The sequence below is a fragment of the Talpa occidentalis genome, unplaced genomic scaffold (assembly GCF_014898055.3).
Source record: "Talpa occidentalis isolate TD23 unplaced genomic scaffold, MPIMG_talOcc4v2.1 talOcc4.9, whole genome shotgun sequence".
NCBI lineage: Eukaryota > Metazoa > Chordata > Mammalia > Eulipotyphla > Talpidae > Talpa > Talpa occidentalis.
Window position 1 is genome coordinate 20,482,274 of NW_023605305.1, and position 18,965 is coordinate 20,501,238.

An 18,965-nucleotide genomic window follows, 5' to 3' on the forward strand; every position below is an offset into this window, starting at 1 on the left:
TCCATTCCCCAGGAAGCAGCAGGGACCAGAGATGACTCTTCCAGGCAAGAGAAGACTAGCAGCATGGACTCCACTTGCAGTCCAGTAACTTGGAGGAGGGAGGGGTCAGGAGGACTCCAGTTGCACCACTCCCTCAGTGCTCTTGGATAAACGGCTTACCTGAGGTCAGCTTCCTTAGTGTCAGGTACAGAAAACAGTGCCCGTCTCTGAGATGTTTGGATGGGATGAGCTAGTCAGCCCGGCTGTGCTGGACTATAGAAGAGACCCCACCTGCCTCTTCCTCTCCCCACTTCTCTCTAAAGTGGAATTCATTTTTTGCATGCCTCAGAAAGCCTCTGTGAGCATGAAATGACATAAATCCAGCCTGACAGATATTAGGCACTCAGTAGATGCTAATTAAAACTGAATGTCCTAAAATGACTGACTTTATGTTGCCACTATGAGGCCTCAGCCTGCGTGCATTGAGCAGGGCACCTGGCGGGAGAGTCGAGCCCATTTTGCATGCTGGGACTAACCAGGCCTGTGGTCCTGGGGCCTGGCGGTACAGCATGCACAGACAAGCCAGAGTCATCTTTCCAGAAGACAAAACTAATCATGCCCCTCCTCCAAACTAAACTCTCTTTGATGACTTCCTATGGCCCTTGGAGTCAAATTCAAGTCCTTGAACATCCAGTATAAGCCCTTTGTCATCTGTCCGGTAACTATTTCCAGCTTCACCATGTCACTCCCTCCCTCCCTCTTTACATTTCTAAATACTCTGAATTTCTTTGGAGCTGGGCTCATTCCCTGATCATACACTCCCAGAACATCCCAGTGTCCCTTCCATGACAGATGTCATGCGTGCCAGGCATGGTTTATGTCTCTACGCTGCAAGAACATAAAGCTGCATGGGGGCAGGAGCTTCAAGTCCATGCCCCCTTTGCTCATTAATATATTCCCAATAATCAACACAAAACACATAGTAACAATTGAGCAGAAAAAATATATCATTGCTCAAGTGAGTGAGAAATGCCACTTTTTCTATGTACCCCGCTGTCTTCTTCCTTCTGGTAAGCCAGCGCAGATTTCTGAGGCCCCATTCTGCAAATGGAGCAATTCTGACTCCAATCCAGTCTCATGGCATGGGGAAGGGAAGGAGCAGGAAAGGCATAGGATTAATCCAGACTAGATGTCCACAAGGCTAAGTGCCAGAGAGCATGTACACACACACACACACACACACACACACACACACAGACACACACACATGCATGCACGCGCACACGCTCACACCATGGATTCATTTAGAGGCATCCAGCTAACACCACGGCAGGCCTGGGTGGGAGCATGCTCATATCTCAGTGTGACATCTCTAACACAATGGTGCGTTTCTGTGTGTGTATTTAATGTGAGTATGTCAACTGCTTTTTTAAAGTCACTCTTAAATGCTTCTATCTTTTCCCCAAAGTCTTTTCTATCACGGGTCTTTCCCTTCACCCCATCAATATCCTTCTCCCCTATTATTCAGAGTAATTCAGCTCTGTTCCCAGACATACATACCCCACTCAATCTCTTTGCTCAGCAAGACAAAAGTCCTGCAGTTAATAGCACCTACCCTCTTTAGAAGGTAGTTTAGCTATAATCTATTTTACTTAAGGATAATCTCACAGGTCTCACCCAATACCCAAACCAAGTCATTTATCAAAATAGCTCTTCTAAGAACATCTATCATTTGGTCCAAGAATCTTTCATTCCGGCAGCTTGGAGGATAGCATGAAAGGTAACACTTCCTCTTTAGAGTTACAAACCCATACATAAAATCAAGGTGGGGTTCCCCTTGCCAGCAGTGCTTGTGGGTAATGTGGTTTGCCTGAGTTTGGGCATAGGGAAAGGAAGGTAATTCATGCTGGGTGAGCACCTATGTTTGCCCAGCCTATTCCTTGATGATTTATGGCACTAATTTCAACCTCACATTATCCCTTTAGACTTCACTAAAAAGGCTGAGGGTCAGAAAGGGCAACAAATGTGTCCATGGTCCAGCAGCTATGGGGCAGAACTAAGATTTGAACCCAGATCTGTCCAACCCTGGGTCCATGCTCTTCCCACTACCCCAGGATGCCCCCTTTCAGTATAGCAGGGGTAGACATTGTGATGAGGGTTCTTAAATGTATATAGGACATCAAGTCACATTTGAAGTGAGATTGAGATCAACAAAGGGAATGGTTGAGGCTAATAAGGTGGCACAGATCACACATGTTAAAGCTAGGCAGGGCCTCAGAATATTTTGTCTATTTTGACTCTTTTCCCATATCTATTTTATAGGGAGGGAAACTGAAGCCTAGAGAAGAAAAGTAATCGGCCAAGTGAGACCTAGTCTCAGGTCTGATAACAACCTGGCCAAACTCCATCCCTCTGCTGTCCTGCAAACCATTGACATCTTACTCTCATGTTGACTTGCAGGAAAGTGCCCAGCATCTTGCAGAACTTGAGATAAAAAAAATGCATCTGTCCCAACCGGAAACAGCTGTTGAAAGATCTCTTCCCTGGCTACCCCCACATTCCCTGATCCCGATCTCATCACCCGCGGACCAAAGTCCCACCTGAAAACTTCATCCATGCAACCTTTGGACAGTCCAGCCGCTGAGGGTCATGGCTGATGCTATGGGTCTAGGTCTTGGTCCACGTCCTTCCTGGAAATGCAGGTAACACTCTGTTTTCCAATGAAAAGATCTGGAAGTTTCCCCTCCTTGCAGTGAAGTCTTCCCACCCTCATGGGGCAGATCTGGGGCTGCTCTGGGGGTGCTGGTAATGGGATGGGGGTCTTTACTCCTACAAGTCAACTTTGGAGCCAGGCCTCTCCACCTCTGGTGCAGTGCGCCACTCCTGAGAACCCAAGGCTGGATGCAAAAAGATATGCCTTTGGCTCAATATGTAAAAACTCTCCAGCAATAAATTTAAGCAATTCCATTTGGGGCTCTCACAATTTTCTCCACTCAGACAAACTGCTTTTTATTTCAAACGTTCCTGAAGGAAATTGGCCAATTGCTTACTTCAACTGTCAATGCCATTATGCTGAGCCTGGCGGCAAGACACAAATACAACCTGGGGATTTCTCTGAGCTGGATCCTTACAAAGCTGGCCACTGAACGGGGGTCCAGCCCAAGGGCATATGTAGACATTGACCCCCTAGGAACTGCTCAGCGGTCCCACAGAAGAGAAGAAAGTGGGACCAGGGCAGGGCTCTGGAGAACTAGGAATATGGAAACCTAGCACCCAACTTGGCCTTTCTGATTGATTATCACTTCCTAAATCCAAGGGGATGAGATGACCTCCAACCACCCTGGGGTGGCATCAACAGTCAAGGAAACCCAGGCAGGAGCAGGAGATGGCAGGAGGAGGCAGGAGGTGGCGTCAGTGTCGGAGGAGTCTGATATTAATGGCAGCAGCTCTATTTATGAAGCACATCTGCACACCAGGTGCTGTGCTGGGCATTCTACATGCACAGTAAATGGCAGTAAATCCAAACTCCTCGCTGTGTTCCCTGGAACAGAGCAGGTACCTGGTCAGTACTAGACAAGCACCAGCTAATGCTGTGGTGCTTAACAAGGAGGCCCCAATGAACCCCTGAGCCCACCGTTGCAGGCATGAAATAGACAATAGCTGTCAATCTCTAAGACACCCCAGCATCAGAGGTGGATGTGGCAGCAGGCATTGGTGGATAGAACGGTCCCCCTTTGGAGCTGAGACCTGATGGCTCAGAGGTGGGCCCTGACCCTGGCTCCCTGACCCTGACCAGCAAGGCTTCCTCTGGGGCCCACACCAGCTGGCTCAGAGGTGGCGCATGCCCAATAGGGGTGCCTCCCACCCTCACCTCACAGCAGGAGACGTTTCACCTGACACTTCAGGAAAAAGGAAGAAAGAATTCACTTTTTACGTCAGAGCAGAGTTGGGGTGAGCGGCTCCCGACTCCGGCATTGCCATGACAACAGCTGGAAGGCATCCCGGCTGAGAGCTATGGTCTGTGGAGCCAAGTGGCCGTCTCAGGTGAACAGGTTCTGGAAAGACTTCTCCAAGCTGAGGAGAAGGGCAGGCAGGGGCGTCATCCATTAACAGGACTGGCCTGGGGACGCAAGGGGTTGGAAGCAGGTCTCCTGGTGACCCGTCTCTTCTGAAGCGTGGACACACAGGGCTTCCACTCCCGCTCTCCAGAGGAACACCTGCTGCTTCCCGCCTCCAGAATTCATCTTGGACTGCTGACTCGACCCCCGATACCAAACTGGGTCACAGCCACAAGAATCTGCTGAACACAGATCATTTCCTGGCACTAGGCCAGGCACTGGGGATATAGTGATTTTCTTTTCAAAGGGCATTCCTGGGTTCCCTGGGAAAACAAAGCTTGAGGCCAAAACAATACCAGAGATTCCATCAATGTCAGCATCCCAGGAAAGAGTGGAGAAGAGCAGATGAAAGGGACTGGGCTAATCAAATACCCTGCAATGCATTAGAGACCTGAGAGAGAAGTCCTCTCCGGGAGCGTATTCTTTTTGCTTTGAGAAGACTTTGATATGCCGGTGGGGGGTGGGGTGAGTGGAGCCTCAAGACACCTAAGAAATAATGGGTGCCTTTCTGCCTTCTAAGGAGAAGGGCCTGATTTGCTTTGCTGAGTGGAGTGAGTGAATTTGGGGGGGTGGGGAGAGAGCTGCGCAGCTCAGCACAGGACACTCCTGTCCTGCTACCCCCCCTTCTCCCCAAAGAAACTGAACTGACATGCAGAGTGTTGCTTTGAAGGGGTGCCAAATGTTCATCCCTCCTGGGTACTCACACCCTGGCCTTGCAGTGGGCTCTGTACCAAGACCGGAAGACAAAGTGGCTTGAAGGCAGGCACCTGAAGGGTGGCCAGCTGGCCACGATACGTCTCAAGGTGTGAGATGGCCTGCAGACTCATTCAGCTGCCCAGGTGGGCCAAGCAGCCTGCAATCTCTCAGACTTCAGATCGGCCCACACCTGGCATGCAGAGTCGGCCCTACCTGGGCCAAGAGGCGCCGATGCTGAAGGAACCCATCGTGACCAGAGGGGTCTGGCTTTCCAGCAAGGTGGGCTCAGTTCAGCTCACAATGTAACGCTGCCTTCTCCTTCCAGAACCCTGAGGTCAGCCAAGGAAGGACGCCGTTCCCCTTGAGCCGTTCAAAGGTACTGAGGGAGACTGCTGTGCAAACAGAAAATTGCCACAACTAAACACTCTAGCCACACTGCTGTCCCAGGCCCTGGGAAGCGCTTTTTGGAAGAACAGTAACCTCAGGAAAGCTTCTGAGGTGTGGGGAGAAGGCTGTGTGGGGGACAGAGACAATGGGAGAGAGTAAAACCGGTTGACCAGGAGGAACAGGATGAACAATAGAATAAAGGCCTGAAATGCCAACATACATATGAGGAACAAGTCCTGGGGGTATTGGGTCAGAAAGCAGGTGCCAGTGCATGGGAAAGGTGATGCCATAATGAGAGGGAAGAGTAAGATTGTGAAGGGTCTCAGTTGCTACATGTGCCCAGAATTTTATCTTGAAGGCGCTTGAAAATGTAGAGACATTAAATGTCTACTCCCGCCACTACCATTAAGACAACTATTACTGTCAGTGTTATTTGCATGAGTGGAGTTCTTTAAATATTGAGTGATCCCTTAACTGTGGGGACACCAGTTCCTGCCAGTGAAATGCAGTTGGAGTTAATTATCCTGAATGGAAAGAGTTTGGGATGTACAGTCTGGGGGGGTGTATTCAAATCTCAGTTCTACCACCACTGAATGAAGAGACCCCCCAAAATCACAAAAATTCTGTTGCATAAAACCAAGAGGGTTAAGAAGCTTCTGGGGGGTCAGATTTCCCAGGAGTAACAGCTTGGTGCAATGCCCAGCCCTTTGTAGGAACTGGCCGATAGGGTTTCCACACATCAGAGGCACTTTGAGGAGCCAAATGGGCCAGTCTCCAACCCCAGCACCTGTGGGTAAAGCCAGGGCACCCACTTTTAGGCCTCTGAGTATGTCAAATGGCTGCATGGCAGCCCAGGTGTGAGTTCCCTGGGAACTGGCTAGGATAGGTCAGGTCAGACACAGGATGGCCCTGTGTCATCCTCAGCCTCCCAGAAACCAGTGGCTGAGGAGTGCTGAGGCCCGGAGCTCTGCAGAGAGGTGCAGCCAGCTGACCAGTCCTCCCTGTTGTCATTGCAGGGCAGACCCAGCATAGGAACTTGGGGTTTGTGCAGGAGACAAAGCAACACAGTAGATTTCAATGGAAATTGTCAGCAAACACCAACACAGCGAGAGGCCATCCAGCACAGCCTGTGTCCTCCTGCATCCATCACCAGAGAGGACATAGGGAAGCCAGCAGCCCACTGGTGGCCTGTCCTCCCACTCCCTCCCGAAGCTGCTGACCTGCCAGAATCTGGGTTTTTCTCTGATATAAGAGGGTTTATGTCATAAAACAAAAATGAGGGTGTGTGCAATGCGGAGCGCAGGGAGGGAGTGGTGGCCTCTTGCATGACCCAGGCCCCGCAGAACACCCCTCCAGACCCCCTCCTAGGTTCCCACCATCTCCAGGCCTCCTTAATGAACACTTGCTTAATGACAAGGGGCCTTATCAGACCACCTGTGGACTCGAGTACCACTCACATTTCCTCTTTGTGTTGTTGATTAGGTGAAGGGTGTCAGGAAAAGGCCAATGTTTTTCCTAAACTGGGATGGTCCTTTGGGTGCATGCTTTCCCTGGGCTGGCCTGTACATTTGGGTTCAAGGCTGGCACAATGTCCAGGTAAACCACAAACAACCTGCCAAACTGACCAGTGCGGGCCTGGAGGGAGAGGTACAGGCCAGTATGTGGAACAACTTTTTTTCTAAGCACCAGAATGACCTGAAGAAATAGCATGCTGCCTGCACAGTAGTGAGCTCCCTGTCCCTGGAAAGGTTCAAACAGAAGCTGGACGCCCACCTGGTGGAGAAGTTGCAGAGGGATAACTTGAGCCTATAAAGGTCTCCCCCAGCCCTGAGCCCATGAGTCTGTGCCTTCTCAAGCCTCTCCCTGTAGGGTGGGCTCCTCCTGCTTAAGATGCATGTGCCTGGGCCACCCTGAGCACCCAAGGCTTTGGCAGAACAGACTGTACCCAATGGCAGCAGAAGCCAACTCTGTTTCCAGGCCTGGGATTCCTCCTAAGCAGCAGGCCACCCCTCCCTTGTTCTTCCTGTTATAAACACAACTAGCATTTAGTCCAAAGAAGGGAGTTTGTTTTTTTTTAAAGCTTTGTTATCGACCAAGACATAAATAAAGATGATGTGAGTAAGCAGAAGAGGCAGGAATCCAGAAAATCTGCAGCCTTCTCCCAGGATTTTACTTCCTGGGAGAGACCCAGTGGGATTGTCCTGGGCTTCCCTAAAGCTGCAACGACCCATTGAGAGGAGTGTCCCTGTGTCTCTGGCCTCTCTCGCTGAGGCAGGCCTACTGGTGAGAATAGAGGTCTTCCCAGCAGAGGAGACAGTACTGGCCAGCTCCCAGTTACTTTGCTGCCCACCCAGGAGAGGCAGGATTCATCCTCTATGGCTTGCCACCATAAGGGAGGTAGACAGTTCCAGAAAGTGTGCATCTTCTCAACAGTTGGTTAGATGTGTTTATCTCCTCCAAGTCCCTAGTAGGGATTAGCAGTAAAACCCCTAAACTATAAATGCCCTACTTACTTTAAGGGGCAGGAAGACAATGCCCACTTGAAAGCCAGCCATAGTGGGGAGACGCTCCAGGGGTAGAGTGGCAGCTTAAAGACTCAGATGCCTGCTGTACCAGTGAGAGAGGGAGTCAAAGATACCCTACCATGTACCCATCAAACCCTTCTCAGCTTCGAATTCTTCCATGATACACTGGAATGGCCCTTGGGCAGCCGACTCTGTGCAGTGTGGCTCCACCCCCGGCCATAGGACTGGACGTGTGATTAAGATGGGCCAGTCCATTTTTCACCCAAAAATTTGGACAGAGCTGGATGTTGAGAGCTGAGTCAGGCTAATGGTAGTGTCTCCGGCCAACCAACAGGAACAACACTTAGATGCCAGTTAGAAAATCAAATTAGCGCTGGGGGTTGGGCCCAATAAGTCCACTGGGTGATTCTGACTCGAGTTAGAGAAGATTTTTGCTCCAGAGGGAAGGAAATCTGTGAAATCCTACTGCTTAACCCCTCCCTCAACTAGGTTGTTCAATGTTTCTGTGAACTCTGTGAGACACTCGACTATATTTCCAATAAATCAACTATATATTCCTTAAGCTACTTCAAATTGGTTTCTATTACTTGCAACCAAGAGAGCCTCAGCTGATACAGCTGGTTGAGCTGTAAGAGGTGGTTGAGATAAGAGAAGCAGCCCCTCCACCACCCAAGTCATGACCACCAGCTCCCAATGCTGCTCCACGGAGAAAGGTACCCCGTTCCCAGCCCACACGTTGTCCTCCAGCAAGAATCATCTTCCTGCCTTTCCCCACCTGCAGTTCTTTAGATCCATCCTTTTATGAACTTGCTTTTTCACTTCACTTTATTTCCCTGGTCCTTTATTACCATCTCGACCTGGAATCTGACATGTTACTCAAACACCCTGACTTCTCCTCCTTGAGTCAGTACTATATAAGCTCCTCCCAGATTGCCCCTCTGTTCTCCAAAGCCAGGCATGGCCCACTATCTCCCAGAAATGCATTGCTCTTCCATTTCCTTTAGGGGGCTGGAAGCCCCTCACAGGGTCACACAGTTACTAAGGGACACAGTCAGCCAACAAACCAAGTCTGTCTGACTTCAAAGCTCACATTCATTCCAGTGTCTCACTGCTCTTCATCTGCAAACTGTCTCCTTAATCCTCCTTCCTTCCCCTGAATGAAGAGTAGTGACTGCACCAAGTCTCCCCATCCCCTCCCCCAACCTGAAGATTGTGCTCTGCAAAGCACAGATTTCACCCTTCAGTTCCCAGCCTCTTTTATGGGTGTGCGTGTGTGCACACGTGTATGATGCACACCCATCATGCTGGCTTGTGTGCATGTGTGTGCTAACAGTAAGTGCAGCTCCAAAGAGCACTTGTAAATCCATCTGTTTGCAAGTCCAAAGAAGCTAGTGAAGGTTAAGCTTGTAATCCCTGGGTACATTTCCACCAGATAGAAGAGTGTGCTGATACTTCACATAATTTGTTTTGTTCTGATATATGTTCTTCATTTTTTCCAAAATATCCCTGGTTCTTCCATTTGAAATTCTGTTGTGGTAGGAAAATCCCTCTTTCAAGGTCTCTGCAAGAGAAGTCATCAGCAGACACAGTGTGTCACTTTGACCTGAGTGGACATCGGGCCCCTGAGCCTAGGGAACCATGCGTGGCTACAACAGGCTAAAGGTGCTGCCCCTCTCTAGCCACATACTCAAAAAGTTTTTTGACTTTTGATTTTTGTCAATTCCTTCTCATCCTATTTTATTGATTCTTGTCAAGGGCATGAGTACAGCATTTTTTAAATGTTACCTGATTCACTCTTGGTCCTTTACGATCAGAGCACTGTCAAAACTATGTCGCATTTTCACTTGCAACATCCATTTTTTTACCACTTTCAATTTCTGAAATTATTATTCCACTTCGGTTTCCAGCATAACCATATGCCTCTCCTCACTAGCATTTTCAACACGCTCGCTCGCTGCTTCTACGCTTATTGGTCATGATGATAACAATGTTTGTAAAATACCTTCAGTCTAAGCACCAACAGGGCAAACAAGGCCCTAACAAATCAAGTGGTAACCGTTATCGCCATCTATGGGTGGCAGGAAGAATTGAAGGGCTTTTGCTGTGGAGCAGAGGTGAACAGACTTTTATTTGTAAATAAAGTTTTATTGGAACACAACCATGCTCATTCATTGATTATCAGATGTCAGTTTTCAAGCTATCATGGCAGTTGAATAGTTGTGACAAATCAGATGATCCTTAAAACCTAAAGTATTTATGATCTGAACCATTGCAGAAAAAGTTTGCCACCCCTTGCTCTGGCGTATTTGTGGAAATTAATGAATTTGAAGTTTGCAAATAGAGTGCTACACAACTCGAGTCTGTGCATGACTCAGAGACATGGCCCTCCTGAAGCTCAAGAGCCTTTGAGAGAATTCATCCAAAGTAAAGTAGGCACCAAATCGAAGTCACTTGACCCACTCAGTCAGAAACTCTCAGTCACTGCACAAAGACAATTTCTCATTACTAGACAGTGGCTGTACCTCAAACTCATTGTGATCTCATTCCTATGGATGTGTGTCTAGATCTTGAGGGGAAGATGGCTTATCTAATTCAGTTATAGTCTAAATAATGTTGGATAACAAACCCTCTCGAAATTCAGCGACACGCAGCCACAAGCATTTATTCCTCACTTTACATCTGTAGGTCAAATAGAGAGGCTCTGCCTCAAGCCACAGGTGTGCTGTGTAGGGTTCTGCCCTGTGTCTCTTATGCTCCAGGGCCATGGTCCGGCAGGGCGTGTGCTTCTCCTGGCAATGGCAAAACCCAAGAAGGCAAGACCAACTGCACAAGCACATTTCAAGCCTTGGCTTGTTTTACATCCACTCATAGCCCTTTAGCCAAAACAAGTCACGTGGCCAAACCCAACATTAGCGGCTGGGAAATACAATTGTCTCATAGAACTACAGGGGAAGGAAATGAATATTTGCTGCACTATCGGATACCTAAGTACAGACTGGAGGGACTGTTTCATCATACTCTGGAGGACTTTGTGATGTCTCCAAGATGGAGCAGCACAAAGGGAGGAAAGTCTCTCTCCTCTCCTCTCTATCACCACCGACTACCATTCCACTCAGACTCTCGGAAATGTGTCCTCTGACAGCCAGGAGCAGTAACAGAGCTCAGGGAAGCAGCGGTGCCTGGAGGTGCCTGGTAGACACTGCTGGGCCTGGAAGAGCAGAAGCAGGACTTCACAGGTTGCCCAGGAGTGGAGAGGGAGAGGCTTGGTGCCCAGCAGGGCTGCAATGGTGCCCACGTCTCCAGCCCCTGCAGAGAAGCCATGGTGTGTAGATGCCAGCCCTGCCCAGTGGAGCAGCAGCAGCCCCTAGAGGAGAACACGGTGCTTGGTGAAACAGCAGCATCCTTGTCCTGAAATGCCAGGGACACACCTGGGACTCACAGGACAAGAAGAGGAGCCTTTTCACAGGGGGCGAAGGTGGGGAAATCTATGTCAGCTTATTGAGAAGTGCAGCTGGCAATTCCTGGGGAAATGTGATTATACAAACTAGAAGTGCTGGCTTCAAGCCCCAAGCCCCTGAGAGCAGAGAACAGATTCCCTTAAATACACACAAACACACACCCACACACCACTCTTAGGTCTCACCCATTAGAAAGAAATAGGAGCATTAGCCTCTCACTGAGGGAATTTCCTTCCTTCCATCAACTCACCAGATGTAGGCTCCAGGCTACTCTAACCCAGACAGGCCAGGGCACTGTAGCTAATCCTGTGCCCCGGGGATAGAGCAGCCTCAATTCTGGAGTCTCTGGGGAAGAAGTTGGCACTCCTTTTTGTGGGGAAGCACCTCCCTGCTCCCCATCTGCCCAGCCCCACCAGGGCCTATGGCTGGTGATCATTAAGCAGTAAGTGCAGTCCTAATGGTAGCTAATGGCAAGCTTAAGTACTCCTTACCCAGAGGAACTCCTGGGGTTGGCTCACTTTCATGTATTGAGTGGCCCTGTGGACCCAGGAACCGCTCTTCCTAATGAGAAGATCGACTAAATGCTGAATTGGAGCCCAGGAAATGGCTGGAGAGAGAAAGAGAGCCCTGCCAAGGGGCAGTGTGAGAGCACAGGCTCCTGTGCTGCTTCCCTGGGGCTCTGGTTGCCTGCGCTACCCTGCCGGGTTGGATAGTTAAGGTATTGTCAGGTGTTAATACTTAAGGCTTCCAGGCCAACCTTGACCTTCCTCTGCTCCACCTCACTCAGTGTTACTGTGACCACACCCTGGAGTGCATGCTTACCCAGAAATGCTGTGCCTCAGAAATCCATGTCACCTGCCCTCCAACTCTCTCCCACCTGCCTTTCCTTCAACATTCTCTAGCCCAGTAATGACCAGCATTCTTCCAAGTATTCAAGCCAGAAACCTCGAAATTACCCTAATTACCTATCTCTCCCCCAGCCTCCATATCAACCCATCATCAACCCTACTGATTCTTCCCTCTAAATGTCTCTTTTTTTTTTTTTTTTTTTTTTGTGGGACCCTCGCCAGTGGCCAGGGAACGAACCGGCGCTGCAAAGGCTGCGGGCAGCCTCGCAGCCCAGCGCTCAACTGCTGAGCCACCAGGGAGGCCCCCTCTAAATGTCTCTTAAATTTGCCTACTCCTCTCCATCTTCCTTGTCCAACTCCCCAGCACCTCTTGCTTAGATTTCTTCAGTGGTCTCCAATGGTGGGGACCCTACTGTATCCATCTGTATATTTCAAATATTGTACCCGGACTTGGCACAAGAGCTCAGGAAAATCTTACTGAATGAATGAGTGAATGAATGAAAGAATGAAAGTGACCAAACATCTTCATGTGTGATTGTTCTCAGCATGTCTCCCACTCCCCATGGCTTGTCACCTGAACTAGTCACCTCGCTACTCTGAATCCATTTCCCCACCTGTTAAGGAGAGATAGTCCAATCCCAAGTAAAGATGTAAAGATGAAAGAAAATAATATTAAAGGAATTGTGTTGTGCTATAATCATCTGAGAAACAATGACGTAAGCCAAGTGGGATTTTTCTTTCTACACTGGCAGGAAGCCTGGAAGAGACCACTGCTAGCTTTGGGCCAGAGACTAAGGAACACCTAGGCCAAGACTTCTGTGATAATCTTGCCCCTTTCCTTGTCTTTAACTCATGGCTGCAAAATGGCAGCTGTACCTCCAGCATCAGCCCACATTCCAAGTGAAAAAAAGGGTAAACGCCAAGGGCAAAGAACAAAAGGAGTGCATGTTGACTGAGTCCGTCCCCTTTAAAGAACTCCATAAACTTCCAATTTGGCTAAAAAAGTAAAACCTCAGACCAGATATCTGTCAGGTAGTATTCTTGGTTGCAATATCGGAAATTTCTCTGGCTATATTAACTTTAAAAAAAAAAAAAATTCTTACAATGCTATTGAGGCTTTCAAAATTATTAGGAGACTGGGTCCATGATTGGAAAATAAGCAAGAACCAAGGACACAACACAGGAAACAAGCTGGCCAGGATGCTGTGGCCACTACAGCAGGATGTCACAGACACTGGACACAACTGCTGCCTCCTCTAGGCACCACCAGGCCACCACATTTAAATTCCCAACCACGTTTTTTGTTTTTTGTTTTTGTTTTTTTTTTTTGCATTATTTGCTCCAGATTCACAGTCCTGGGCAGAGCAATCAACACACCAAGCCCATTGCATCAATAAGGGTTTTTGCAATGAAATTCATTGTCTTACTTCTTGACCAAAGTGTCCCCTGGTTGGAGGCATTATTGTGTAAGATACTATGGGGTAAATAAGGAATTCTCTAAGTCCAGAAGTGATGTTTCTGGAAGAAATGCTGTGGGCAGGAATGTCAAGTCCATCCTTGCAGTGCAACCTACTCAGTCATGCTGAGTGATAGACCGCGGAGAACTTTGTTTTCACCAAAATATTAGGAAACACATTGACCAGAGGGCAGCAGAATTCATGGAAGTTACTGGTCTTACTGTCTCTCTTGGAGCTACTCAGCTCTGCCCTTAGAGTGTCAAGGCAGCTATAGGCAACACATAACAAATAAGTATAGCTGTGCTCCAATAAAAAGTTACTTATGGACACTGCAATTGGAATTTCATATAATTTTCACGTCTCACAAAATATTATTCTTCTCTTGAAATTTTCAACTATTTAAAGATGCAAAAACACTCTTAGCTCCAGGTCATACACAAACATGCAGGAGGCTGGATATGACCGGTGGGTGTAGTTTGCAACCCTCAGAATAGACAATTAACACCACTCCAGTGCTCAAGCTGGGACACCCATGTCAATGAATTTGGCCTGAAGAAACTGCAAACCTTACTCTCCTCCTTTGCTAACCTCCTGCCCATGTACCCCAGTTGCTAAACTGCTTACTGGGACACAGAGCAAGATGGAGAAAGACGGGGAATAAACCTAGTGGGGGAGGGGTGGCATATGGAAGTTTCCCTGACACTCAAGGCACAGACAGGAGGAGGGAAGCCTCCCTCCTTCAGCTTCCTAGAGGAGGCCTGGGCTTGCAAAAGAAGGGGGTGGGGGATTGCAGTATTTAAATGTGAAATATCTCCCTCTGTTTTTTTTTTTTTTTTTTTCCATCGAAGTCAGTTGTTTGCTTGGTGTCATGTGGATACACACAGACAGGATCTGCAAATGCTGTCTGTGACTGCAGAGCAAACATATAGATAGCCCCCCATGTGTCCAGGGAGTGTCCACAGAACACTTGTCTCCCTGCTGAACCTCCAGACCATCACCACGGCCAGCCAGGGGTACTTCAGACACAGTCATCGCAGAGATGCAAACACATTGCATGCAAACCTTCCTAATGTCCAGCCTCAGTTGAAGGGGTCCACCAGCATTCAGCACAAGCCAAAACACCACCAACTGTGTGTGTGCACTGGGTACATTTCATATACCCTGGGCACTCAGCAAAACCACAGAGGTCAATGACAGTGGTTCACGAGGGGGCTCCCTGACAGCCATTTACTTGGCCAGCCTTGAGGTTACTCTCAGGCCAGAGCCACACAGGGATCCCCAGCTGTCATGAAGCATGGAGTTTCATGAAGGTGGGTGTGCACACACCCCATACTCAGCACACCACCCTCATCATCACAGATGCACACCTCACAGAGGGGCCCAGACAACACCCCAGAAGCAGCACCACACATGCTCTCAGACACCAATGCAGACCGTGGATCTTTCATTCTCTGGGGCTACAGAAAAGACTTCAAAACTACTTAGCAAGTCCAGAGGTTGGGGCCTCCCTGGTGGCACAAGGGGTTAAGCACTGCACTATGAGGCAATCCGTAGCCACTGCAGCACGAGTTTGATCCCCGGCCTGCCAGGGAGGGAGCAGCCCACATAGCGCAGCAGACCTCTCCTGACTTGCCCGCCGCTCCCCTCAGCAGTGTATTTCAGTTAATCTGCCTGTTCTGTTCCCCACTCTGTCTCTGGTGAATCCTCTCACCCCCTGCATCTCTGGCCTGTACCCCAGCTCTCTTGTATGCATAAATAAATAAATCTTTAAAAAAAAAAAAAAAGAAAGAAAGCCATAGGTCCTGTGTGGGAGGCAAGTCGGGGCCTGGGTGAGGGGAGGAAGCTTGAAACCAGACATAAATGGAGTAGAGGGAGGGAGGGCCTCCTGGAGTGACCATGCCGAACTCAGTGGTGGTTGACATGGCAGAAGGTAGGAAATGAAGAATGGAGCATCTTCCACCATGAGCTCAGTGAGACGGCTATCTGGAAGTGAATTCCAGGGGAGGGGAAGAGAAAGAGTTGGGGTTGGGGGGGGGGGTCTTTGTCCTCAGAGGGACTGAGAACACCCTCTCTGTAATGAAGAAAACCCGAGGCTAGAGACAGCCAGCCCGGGTTCCAGCTGCACTGATGAGCTACTTGACCTTGGTAAGCCACTTCCACTTCCCCAGTTTATAAAGTGAGCTGCGGTTTCCCAGATTTATAAATAGGGTGTCTGCAAGCATTCAAGGAGATGACCCTATAGGAAGTGCCTGGCGTGATGCCTCACATGGAGAAGACATCCACAAACGCTGTTTCTCTCCTCCTTCCTATGGAGGAAGCACAAGACGTGCACCTCCTTCCTCGCGACCCGCCGAGCCCGTCTCCCACGCCCAGTCACCCCCTCCCCGCCATTCCATCGTCATTTCATTTCTGTTCCTGAATTGATTCATCCCAGGATATTGGACTTTCTTGCGCCCCTGGTATTTGGATTCTGTCTAATTTTCGGCCCCAACACTGGAATTTCATTTTCTGTCTGCAGAAATGTATGTACAGTGAGTCCCTTTCACCAACCCTGCTTCCTGACTCAAGTGCATTCTGCCTTTTTCCTACTTGTCCCTCCCTCTCCTTCCCTGCCTCCTCCCTTCCTTCCTTCTTGGCTGAAATAGCTCTAGAGAATCTGCAGGGTGTCCAGTGCCACACGAGGCAGGCAGCCTAATGGGTCATCCGAGATGCAAGACAATGTGTTCCTTGATCCCAAGGCCCTGCCATCAGGTAGGAGAGACGGACAATGAGCAAACTATAACAGGATGTAAAATGGAAGTGTTAGCCAGGGCACCAAGAGACATTAGCTCTCATATTTCAAAGAAGGTGTTAGACCATATGCAGAATTTACAAAGGAGATTGTCAAAACCAGTTTCACACCAAGTGTACTTATAGGTCAAGAGTTGGATTTGGGGGAAATATTTTTGCAGAGAATGTCTTGGGGTGAGCTATGCTGTGCTCCCCCTGGGGGGTGCTTTCCACCCCCAGGGAGTACTAGGCAGCCATGGCACCCACCCACTACTACTACCCACTATTCTGGCGTCTGGGTTTTCCCTGAAACCAGAGATACTGGACTTGAGATTAGGGGTGACCACATAACTTGGTTTGGCCAGTGAATTTCATAGCAGTGCACTGCCCCTCTGCCCCCCCCTTTCTGTAACAATGGTAGAGAACATTTTTATTGTTATTAAACTCTATTAAAGTTATTTAAACCATCAATATCTATGCCAAGTGCAGAAAAGAGAAACTATCGACAATATCCATTGAAATTCTAGCTCCTACTTAAGGTCAAAATTATATCCTTGTATGAAGCAAAAGTTCACTAAAAATAATCTTTTTCCCCATACAATATTTTTTGTATAACATAAAATTTCCTGCATTAGCCATTTCTGAGTGTATGGCTCAGAGGCACTAAGTACACTCACATGGTCGCGCCACCATCACCACTATCCAACTCCAGAAAGTGTTTGTAGAAGCAATTTTGAGATGTTGATGCCAGGGATGAAAGCAGCCTGGCTGCTGAGCCAGCCTTGAGGATAGCAGCCCGTGGATTGTCTGGACCCATGGGGGCCTGAGAGTCAGAAGTGAACTTGTGTGGTTTTAAGCCACTTTGGGTGGACACTGTTAGTGAAGTCAGCATAGCCTATCCCAGCCTCATTAATGCTTAGAGGCTAACTCCTAACCCCAGGGCTACAAGAGAGTGGTTTTTAGAGACCACTTAGAGAACGTAAATGGGACCCCTGTAGTTTCACTTGAGAAATCCAAATGTCAAGAGGCTGGCTGCTGCAGCCTGTCAAGCAGAGGAGAGGGCTACAGTTTAGGAAGTAACTTATTTCTAGAGTTTGTCAGAGCAAAGGAATCTGATATGAGCCAAGTGAAAGAAAGAGCCAGTGTGACACGATTTGGGACAGTGTCAATGAGACAAACCAGAACACTCTGGGAAACAAGATGGAGGTTCCTAAAACTCAAAATAGATCTACCCTACGATCCAGTAAATCCATTTCTGAATATATACCCAAAGGATATTGAAAAGATAAGGGCATGCCCATGTTTTTTGCAGCATCATCCATAACCAGGCTAAGAAACAGTCCCAAGAGGCCATCGACAGACGAATGGATATATGGATTTATTATATATAATGGAATGTTATGTCTATGTATTATAATGTAATGGAATATTATTCAGCTATCTGAATATTATTCAGAAAGGCTATCCTAACACTTATGATAACACAGATGGCCTGAGGGCATTGTAAGTCAGACAGAAAAAGACAAATGCCATATGATATCGCTTATGTATGGGCTCTAAAACAACCAAAACAGAGTGTAAAACAGTGGTTACCAGGAACTTGGGGGTGGGAGATAAGAGATGTTGTTTAAGGTGAAAATTTGCAACATGTAATGAATAAGTCCTGCAGACCTAATGCACAGTATAGTGAATAGACAACAGTATTGCATTATAATCATCAAACTTGTTAGGAGCCTAGAAAATAATTATTCCAACCACTAAAGGGAAATGATAATTATATGACGTGACGGAGGTGCTAATTATCACTACAATGGCAATCATACCATAATATATAAATGCAGCAAATCAACCTGTCATACACCTGAAATTTACACAATTTACACAATGTTATATGTCAAATATATTTCAATTTAAAATAATGACAGCAACAACAACAGTCATAATTAAAGAGAGAGAAACCTGAGATGCTGCTGGATTCCCAGAAGAAAGCAAATAGCCAAAATAGAGATGCATACATTGTAGACCATGTATACATTGCTGCAGGTGAACCATCAGTGACCTCCTGCTATCTCTACCCCCTTGCTTCTCAGGAAGATGGTCTCTGCTTCGTGTTTTTCTGCAAAAATCTCACCTATTTGTATATTTTTCCACCCAGAACCCAATATGCAAGGGAGTCTGGAAAATATAAGTTTTTTTTTTAAGAAAAATAATCTTTCCAGTCACTCTAGTACAGGAAAGGGGTGGGCATCTCTGAAGTCCCACAAAAGTGATCCTGAGAAAACAAGTTCACTTTTAACATCTGCCAAGTCCAAAGAGTGTTGAAGCTGGTCACCCCCATGGAAAGAACCAAGTGAAGACTACTTCTGCTACAGCTCCTCTATCCCATTCTGGAGATAAAAGCGTGGCGAGAAGATGGGAAAGGGAGAACATGTCTCCTTTCCCCAAGAGCTTCCAGCCCTCAGCAAGTGTGAATGGAGGAGAAGCACACCCGACCTTGAAGGCAAGATTGTGGGCTGCATATTCTAGTTACTAAATTAGAAATATCCTTGAAACTTAAAGAATGCACAGGACTTTTTCATTACCTAATGACAACTATAAATGTCAAGGGCCCAGCTGAGTTTTTATCCAGAGACAAGAGAAGAATTTGTCCCACAGAACGGATTTAAACTGGGGCACTAAGAGACAAAAAGATCATTGTTTTATGATTACCTCCTTCAAGTCATGCTTA

General features: G+C 47.8%; 1 long non-coding RNA gene across 1 annotated transcript in view; it reads right to left on the reverse strand.

The window, feature by feature from the left end:
• Nucleotides 1-2,646: 2,646 nt before the first annotated feature.
• LOC129145119 (uncharacterized) overlaps nucleotides 2,647-18,965 on the reverse strand; it is a 58,087-nt gene continuing 41,768 nt past the window's right edge. Inside the window, exon 3 of the long non-coding RNA XR_008550208.1 lies at nucleotides 2,647-2,669. This is a non-coding gene — a long non-coding RNA (uncharacterized LOC129145119). The remainder of the gene's footprint in view (nucleotides 2,670-18,965) is intronic.